The following is a 9,782-nucleotide window of genomic DNA, read 5'->3' as shown; positions in this document are numbered from 1 at the left end:
CTTAGTCACCCGCATCCCCAATTATGACAACTGGCCTCAATCTTCCAGGTTGCTCAGTCTTTGACATGTCTCGGATTAACAATTGCGTGGGCCGTGCAACGCTGGCATCTCCACCTTTCTGAGTGCCCATTCTGCCTCTTCTGTGGAGCCAGTGAAGGTTCAGACCTCAGGGATGTTCCTTCCGGGTAGGGGTGGGGGGGATTTCTAACTACAGGTGCACCCACTCGGTCACACCTTCATTACCCCAAATAAGACAGGACCAACTTCCAGTTTGCACCCGTTCTCTGGGAACCCACCGACCTTGGAAAGTAACTCTACAGCAAATCTCGCTCCAGCAGACTCCCCATTGCACCAGGAACTTCACCAACACAACTGCCCCTTGGGGAGACCCGCGTGCAACGAGGCTCCCTGGCCCTGCCGTGCCCCTGCAGGGGCCGCACAGCAGCGGCGGGGCTGGCACTGCACGCTCTCCCGCCCCAGCCACCTCGCAGCCGGCGGACACAGCTCCCCCAAGTCGGCCGGGCCCACCGACCTGCCCTCCGCAGTCTCCTGACCCGATCCTCACAGGGCGCAGCCCCGGGAATCTCGCCCCGAGCGCCCCACCTGGGGAGCCCACGGCTGCCGGCCAGGAAGCGCAGCCCGACAGCCCCGCACCTCCCTGCGCCCACACGCCCCTCACCAGGGCCTCCCTCCTCACTGGCGCACGATCCTGGGACCACAACAGACGCCAACCCCAGGACCGCCCAGCAGCCCAGGCAGCGGGAAGGACTTCCGTACAAGAGGTGGCGGGAGTGGGCGGTGCGGCACATGCGCAGAAGGACCCGGCAAGCCTTTCTGCGGCCCGGTGCAGGTGACGTCATGAGGAAAGACTACATTTCCCACAAGGCTCTGCGCCCGTTCTGAAGGACCCTGAGGAGGAGGCGGTCTGGGCTTTCTTGGCTGGAGAGGTGGAATCATCCTGTGATCCACGCGGCGAGGTGTGGAATTCTAGCTCTTTGTTAACTCCTGTTCCTACAACTTGGGACGTTGTAGGGAAAAATGGGAAGTGAGTGGATTATTCTAAAATTTTTTTTAACTTCGTGATCTCCCAGGTGCTGTTATTGCCTCATTATTAAAATAAATTTCCGAAACATGACAAAAATCAAATTTCATATTTACTTTAGGTACCTAACATGAAGTGTATATGATAAACCCTCTTTTAACTTACTAAGAGATATTTCCATCAGCTAGTCTGTTTTCTGAATCTTCAGTAGGTTATATTACCCGGGTTGGGAAAAACACCCTAGTGTACTCAGTGAAATAAAATAAAAGCTCTGTACTGTGGGAAAGTTCCTCTGCCTTGTCATCCTTATGTAATTTCTCATCCAGAGTCTGATTATTATTTGTTCTGTGTGCCCGGTTTGTGTCTATCCTTCTAACTTCAACTGTCTTCTTTTGGGGTGTGTGTGTGTGAAAATAATTTAGAAAACAAGACATTCAGGCCCAGTGTAATAGCCTAGTGTCTGAAGTCCTCACCTTGCATGAGCCTGGATCCCATACGGGCTCCCATTCAAGTCCTAGCTGCCCCACTTCCAATCTAGCTCCTTCGTTTGTGACCTGGGACAGCAGTCAAGGACAGCCCAAAGCCTTGGGATCCTGTACCCAGGTGGGAGATCTGGAAGAGGCCCCTGGCTCCTGGCTTCAGATTGGCTCAGTTCTGGCCTTTATGGCCACTTAGGGAGTGAATGAATGGACAGAAGATCTTTGTTTCTGTCTCTCCTCCTCTCTGTATATCTGAATTTCCAACAAAAATAAATAAAATCTTTATTGAAATAAAAACAGTAGTATCTATTCAAATTAGTAAAAAGCCGTAAGTTGCTAAGACATAAAATATCAGCCTAAGAGAGAGTTTAGGGAATGAAAACTGGAAATTGTCTTCAGAGACTAATGGTAATTTTGAAAATGGAAATAGTATTAGTTTCTTAGCACAGAAATTTGAATTCTCATGATCCATAGCATGAATTGGCAGAAAGAAAAATCACACACAAAGTTGTTAAATTCAAAACAAACATCAAAATTGTCTGAAATGAAGTCGATGTACATTGGGAGGGTGACATCATCCTTGGGCTGGTGAAATTGACAGCATCTCGGAACTATCCAAAGTGGACAGAACCGTGGACAGAACCCTTGGAATATGTACCCATTAATACTCTGGGTTGATATGAGGTGGTGGCTCCTCATCCCTGGGTACTGGGATGTGTGGAATATCATGAATGGTTTTCCACTTTTTTCCTCCCCTTATCTCAGGAACAATAAAATGAAATAGCAAATTTGAAAGCAATGAATTCACCCCATTTTCCCTAAACCTTGATCCTTCCCAACCTGATCAAAACAAGGGAAGAAATAAACAAAATACAGACCAAAAGAAGTATGCATAAGATCAATGAATGAAAGAGCTGGTTCTTTGAGAAAATCAACAAAATTGACTGCCCACTAGCCCAACTAATCAAAAACATAGGGAGAAGATACTAATCAATAGCCTCAGAAACGAGAAAGGAAATATAACAACAGATACCTCAGACATACAGAGAATTATTACAATTTATAACAAGCCACTGTATGCAAAGAAATCAGAAGACCTAAAAGAGATGAATCAAGAAGCTGAATCAAGAAGTAGTTAACAACCTAACTGAATCAAGAATCAATTAACAATCTAAATGGACCTATACCATGGGTTGAGATTGAATAAGTAATTAAAGCCATCCCAACCGAGGCAGGGATGGGAGCTGAGTGAGCAGGGCCAGGTTCCTTCACCCTCTAGAGAGTCAGGATTGGGCGTTGGTCAGGTCAGATGAAACTACAGCATCCAAAGGCAAAGGCCATTACAAGTGAGGAACTATGCCAAGCTGTGTCAGAGCAACCACTGGCATGGCACGATCTATGACTGGGAACAGGCATTGTTGAGGAATTAATGAGACACCCTGGCTGGGTTGTGGTTCACATCGGTGAGTCTTGGGCCAGAGTGGAGGCTATGTTCTGATCTGGATATGGCACAAGTGTGGACTTGGGCTGGGCGTGCTGGACTGGGCTAGACTCCAGCACAAACTTACGGCCAGGGTAGGTGTAGGACCGGATAGGCTATGTTTATGCTCCTGCTGAGCCAAGTGTGAGCTGTCTGCGAGTGGACCACGCTTGGCTAGGTTGTAACACCTAACAAATAAAAACTGTAATGGATTGAAGGCCAGTCAGGAAAGGCCACTGTTCCTGCTAAGACAGGAGGTAGACTGAGTAGGGATTGCCCATGGATCCACTGGTAGGTGCAAGGTTCTGATTGAGCAGTTTGGGAAACTCCTCTAGCTTGAGGCACGGTCCCTGCAGGTGAGTGCAAGAACCATGAGAGTGAGCAGCCCAGACCAGGCCAGGATATGGTACCCACCGGCATACATTTGGTGCAGTTTGAGTGCAAACCAGGCTGAGCCAGTTCACATCATCTGCTGGCAGATCTGAGCATCAGAACAAAGTATGGGTCAGGTCAGGTTCAGTAACAACACATGTCAGTGCACATTAGAGCTGGAACTGGGTGCCACTTGGGCTGGACTTGGCTGTAACTCTCACCAGTGTGGAATTGTGGTGGGCTGGGCAAAGCTGGGCCAGGCTATAGCATCCATTGGCAAATGCGGAAGTGAGGTGGGACATTGCAGACTGGGTCATAGCACCCAACCAGCATATATGAGAACCAGCAGGGGAGAGGGAAAAGTCAGTATCACAGGCTGTGGATGGCTCACCTGCTGGACCACAACTTCCACTGGAGAGCATTGTAGGCCCCGGTCTCCCAAGGGTTAACTCCACAGCTTAGCTTGTTTCTAAGAGGTAACACAGTGGGAAATCTTGGCCTAATGCATTTAGCCCCTGGCTTGACTGCAAGTTCGCTCTTCCTTACTTGCCTTTTGTTAAGATGCCCTCAGGGGGGCTAAGGTGTTGCTTGAACATTGGGATAATACTGGGAGGGGCTAAGCAGACTATAAGATGCAGGCGGACCCCAAATAAAGTTGGCATTCTGTGTACAAGAGTGACCCACTGCGTGTTGTCTTGTGTTGTCTTATGTGTTGTCTGTCTGTAACCCTAGCCCCTCCGCTTGGCTCGGGGTACGCGGCGACGCGGGCGTTGCCAATAAATGGAGGTTCCCACTGAGATACCGAGAAAGAGAGGATATGGTGAAGGGTCGTCCCGGGAGGCTGGCCAGCTGATTCAGGTAAATGGGACGTATTGTAAGTCTCTCCTAAACTGGTAGGAGAGGGAGTTTTATTTTGGAATATAGTCAGGTTTTAGATTTATTTTGAAATATAGTTAGGGTTTAGATTTATTTTGAAGTATAGTCAGGTTTTAGATTTATTTTGAAGTATAGTTAGGTCTTGGTGTTTAGTTTATCCTGCGAAAAGGACGATAAAATGAGTTCAGCCTTCTCCCAGGATAAATTGGTCACCTTCTTGAAGAACTTTTACATCAATCATATGGGGAATGCTGTTGGTTGGAACAGGATGACCGGAAAATTAAGCAATTCAAGCAAGGTTGATTAAAAAAAAAAATAGAAAGAAAGAAAGAAAAAAAAAAAGAGAGAGAGAAAGAAACGTGTTCTGTAACTTAATTTAAACCTAAAGCACGAAGTGAACCTATATACTTGTTTTACAAAATATCTCCAGGTTAAAGTATGTTGAAGAAGAGGTTAGAAGTAGCAAAAGGTTTAAGAGTTATATGTCTCTGTTCTGATGTGTTTGGTGTTTGTGCATATGTTTGTTTAGTCGTATTGTTGGTGCTCTATTATTTTTGTCTGGACAAAAACTAGATTTTGTTTTAATATTCTTTCTCCAGTTCTATCTTTGTCTTGAATTGTTAAATTGTTGTTCTTGTTCTGAATTGGGTGCGTGTGTGACTGACTGACGAGATGGGACGGACCATGACTGACCCCGGCCCCCTTTCTCTCTCCTGATAAATAATTTTATTGGGGAGGTCTAACAAATTTAAAGGTTCATATGATGTTTTCTTGCTTTTTGATCTTCAGCTTACAGTGTTGTTCTGCCATTGATCAGGTCTAGCATACAGTATTCGTTAACATGTTCAGTTAAATGCTAAAGGTACTTTTTGTTTAACTCATTTAGACCTCTAAATTCTTCAGATTTCTGAACCAAGTCTCATGACTTTGAGGTTTCCAGTAGGATCCCTGGAACTTCCAAAGATTGAGACAAAAATTTAAATAGTGTAATTGTCATTTAAAATAATTTGGATTCAATATTATAAAATTATGCTAAATCTGTTGCATCATATATGCTATTGAATAGATGAGTATTTTTGCTCACTGGTCAAAATGTTTCCTAATCATGAAATTAATCCAGATTGTTAATTATTTGTGTTCTTACTTATAAGGAAGTATGTGGGATTTTTGCCTTACAGGAAAACAACAAATTCTTTTAAATTGTATAGTGAAATTGGTTATGATGTGTATAATTTCTGAATTTTGCTTTTAAGACAATGGAGTTGGAGTCTGATTCCTTGTGAGAAACAACAGTGTTGTAACATCTCTTTTTAATTGTTAACTAACTTTGGTGAATTCCTAGGTAATCTCCCAAGACAACAGCCAAATTCAATTTTTTTTTCAGCTCTCTTGACTTCAACAAAACAAAAGCTAAGGAGACGCTCCAGGCCCTCAAGCTATACATAAAACAAGGGAGGAGCATACATGGAGTCTGCCCTTTGAAGAATTTGGGACCTTGATCTTGTCCCTGTTGTAGTGATTCTTATCTGCCTGCATTTGAAAAGGGGTGAATTCCCAAATCAGCTAGAAGGTTGCTTGAAAAAACTTCTCTTTCCTGGTTTTTAGGTGGGATTGCTTTAAAGTGTGTTTCCATGAATTGGGAGAAATGGTTGAAATCTGCTTAAAGCCATTGTTTTTGAAGTTTTTGAAGTATGCATATGAAGAACCTGGAAGTTTTCTGCGTTTTGTGATTCCTCCTTAATGGCTTGGCTGGGGGCTGTGTGAACTCCATCCCTGATAGTCTACGTGACACCAGGCAGGACACCTGGCAGGTCACGTGGGCAAACCTCTCCTCAGGAAGGAGGTACCTGGTGTTTGATAAGATCCACCACCCTATAGCTCATTGATTTGTACTTTTTAAAAGTTGCTAGTTTCTAACCCACCAGTATAAGCCTGCTAGATCATGACTGTATACTTAATAGCTTGAAATGTATAAAAACTGGGGGGCTTGGGCCCTGGGGCCCGCTCTCTCTTTCTCTCGGGCGCTCTCTCTGGCTAGTGCACTCGCTGTTTGCTAGCCCTTGTGGATCCTGCAGGTTGCCCCTCCCCTGCCCAGCCATGCTGGGCTGGGGGAGGTGGCTGGGAGACCTAGGTTAGTTTGAATAAACCACCTTTTTGTCTTAGCACGGACTTCAGGCTTGATGATTATCTGGGGATTTCAGAAACCGGCACAACACATACATAAAAATGCTAGTAAATATCTAAAAATAGAAATATCTCTAATTTTGAAAGTTGTTAAAAAATTGAAGCATTGAACTTTAGATAGTCTCTGTTTAATTGGTGACTTTATCAAATGTCTATCCAGCTTCAGTATGCTCTATTTTTGTTCCAACATTTGAATTTGTTAAAATTCTTAAAAAGTTATGAGATGATTTTATTCATTAATTCCTGTGTTTAATTCTCATGATCTATAGAGCTGTGTTTTCAAGGGTATTATTTGCTGTTAGGTATTTACTTTGAAATGTTTGGGTGATCATTTATAAGTGACAGAAGTTTTTGATATGTTACGTTCGAATCAGTTTGATTTAAAAGGATGGACATTGTAATGAAGAATCTTTGATCAGATATTTTAAGGCCTCTTGGCATATTTAATAGGTTTAATTCTTCTGGTTTTGAGAGTTCTAGATGGGCCCCTAGCAGCCTCAAACTCAGAAGAATGTGCTTTCAAAGGATGTATCTGTCAGTTGGTAAAGTTAATTGTAGGACAGACAACTGATTCGATCTGTAAAAAAAAAAAAAAAAAAAATGGGGGCATTGCTAAAGTTTAATAGTAAACTATAGGTATGGTTTATTTAGATTATTAAGAGCAAAATGTAATTCTAAACAATTGGTAACTTTAACACACTTAAAAGAATTCTCAAGTGGCTGTTACAAAAGCAGGTTTTGTTTTATAATATGTGTTATCTGATGTACATGTTTATGTGGAAAGCTATGTAGTCTGTCTTAATTGGCTTATAGATGAAAATATTCATAAATGTGAATTGCTAAGCTAACTCCTTTTGAAAATAATGTATGGATACACAATTAAGCTTTTGGAGAGGCATGTCTGTTTCTGTTTTCTCAGGACCTACAAAGCCTGTTCAGCTGAATAGTTTCGAATGTATTCAAATGGACTTACTACTCAGGACTTCAACAGCAGCTTTTCAAGTGCCATGATGTATAACAAAAGCCTGACGACTTCTGCCTTCTATCAGGAACCACTACATGGACCCCCCTATTGCTGCTGTTTCCCCAAGGCACACCCTCTCAGCGGGAAGTAGTTAAGAATGGATGACGCTGCCCCTTTTCCCTAAAAACTTTTGGGGTTCATTTCTTTGTTTGAAAATGTAACAGCCAGATGGGATGATAGGCATTTAGGGTCTCTGGTTCCTGGTAAAATTGTCTTGTATACATGTAACATCTTAGCACTATGAGATTGTTAAATGTTAGTGTTTTCAACAATACTTGTACATTGTTAGGACCTGGGTACCCCTCATGTCAGGGAAAGTTGTTCTAATGGCATTAGACTGGCAGCATGGATGTTAAAGGAATGGAACGGAGTCGTAGCCTTGGGACTGATGATCTTGGCCATGATTGCAGTATTGTTCCCTCTTCTCTGCCGCCTATTCAGGCAACAAGCCCAGGAGCAGGTCATCATTTGACAAACCATGATGGCTTTAGCTGTGGAAAACCCTAGCACTCAAGTTTGGTTGAGCATGTTGTGATGGGTAGCCAGAGACGGGTAAGATCTGGCAGAGCTGATGACCAACCTAAGACAGGGATCCCACGTGCCCCGGGTGGGGCTCCCCATGACGGGTAAGGCGTCAACTGACTGCTGGACAACCTAAGACAGGCGTCCATTAAAAAACAAAAAAAGGGAGACATGTAGGCCCCGGTCTCCCAAGGGTTAACTCCACAGCTTAGCTTGTTTCTAAGAGGTAACACAGTGGGACATCTTGGCCTAATCCATTTAGCCCCTGGCTTGACTGCAAGTTTGTTCTTTCTTACTTGCCTTTTGTTAAGATGCCCTCAGGGGGGCTAAGGTGTTGCTTGAACATTGGGATAATACTGGGAGGGGCTAAGCAGACTATAAGATGCAGGCGGACCCCAAATAAAGTTGGCATTCTGTGTACAAGAGTGACCCACTGCGTGTTGTCTTGTGTTGTCTTATGTGTTGTCTGTCTGTAACCCTAGCCCCTCCGCTCGGCTCGGGGTACGCGGTGACGGCGGCACGGGCGTTGCCAACAGAGCGTGAGTTGGGATGGGAGCAGACCAGACCAGGCAGGGCTACAACACCTGTTGGCCTCATGTGAGCTAGATCAGGGAAAAGCCAGGTTGGGCTGACTGGTCCTACTGACACAAGCATAAATCGCAGTGGGTGAGGGTTGTTTAGGCTTTGCTGCAATGTCAGCTGACAGATGCTACTGGGGGCTAATTCTGTCAAGTTAAACTGCATAGACACCTGAAGAGTGTAAGAATTAGGAACTGTTGTGGGTATAGCACGGAAATAGTTGGCACCTTCGTCATGGGTTGCCACTCCTACTGGAGAGCATGAGAAACAGGACTGTGGCAGGGGTGACTGGACAGAGTGCACCCGTCAACACGTGAATGGGCTGAATTAGGCTTCAATGCCCACTGATATGTGAGAGAGCTGAATCAGATGTGGGACAGACTGGACCAGTCTGCTGTGCATACTGGCAAGCAGAAAAACTAGGGCATGGGGCAAGACTGGTGGGATTAATTGTGGGTAGCTCCAATTAGCCTTCAGCTCCCACTGGTTTGTGTGAAGGCTGAGTATGAAGTGGGCAGGATCACACTGGACTGCAACACCCATTGATTCATGTAGAAAACAGAACTGAGCCAGCAATTACAACCACCAGCATATGCATAAGCTGATTGAGACGATAGACTGCTTGCCCTGTACTGGAATTCTTACACAAGAATCAGGTCTGGGATCATCTAAGAAAAAGTTTCTTTGGTGATTCCCCCAGTTGAAATGTTGGACTCAGAACCCAAACCATGAAGAAAATTGCAGGTTCCATGATCTGACCATGGAGTGTATGTGTCAAAGCTGTGTTTCATCAGTGGCTCAGACAGAGCAGTGGACAGCATATCCAGGTGCACATGGAGGATATTACATTGGAGCCTGAAGAAGACCCTTGGACCATGACAGAGGACAGAACAATAAATCAACTACCTCAGCCACGTGTTGACAGTGAATGTAATAAGTGGCAAAAAGAATTGACATCCTAAATTGTGTATTTGCTTCAAATACCTTTAGAGTTTTCACCAAATTTCAGTGATTTAGTTTAAAAATCCATGTTTTCGGGCCCGGCAGCGTGACCTAGTGGCTAAAGTCCTCGCCTTGAAAGCCCCAGGATCCCATATGGGTGCCGGTTCTAATCCCGGCTGCTCCACTTCCCATCCAGCTCCCTGCTTGTGGCCTGGGAAAGCAGTTGAGGACGGCCCAAGGCTTTGGGACACTGCACCCGCATGGGAGAACTGGAAGAGATTC

General features: G+C 44.6%; 1 pseudogene; it reads right to left on the bottom strand.

Annotated features, from left to right (window-relative positions):
• Positions 1–4,384: 4,384 nt before the first annotated feature.
• The window catches only part of LOC131480434 (E3 ubiquitin-protein ligase TRIM41-like), a 73,861-nt pseudogene continuing 68,463 nt past the window's right edge, over positions 4,385–9,782 (bottom strand).

This window comes from Ochotona princeps, chromosome 6 (genome assembly GCF_030435755.1).
Source record: "Ochotona princeps isolate mOchPri1 chromosome 6, mOchPri1.hap1, whole genome shotgun sequence".
NCBI lineage: Eukaryota > Metazoa > Chordata > Mammalia > Lagomorpha > Ochotonidae > Ochotona > Ochotona princeps.
This window is presented reverse-complemented; position numbering and strand designations above follow the sequence as displayed.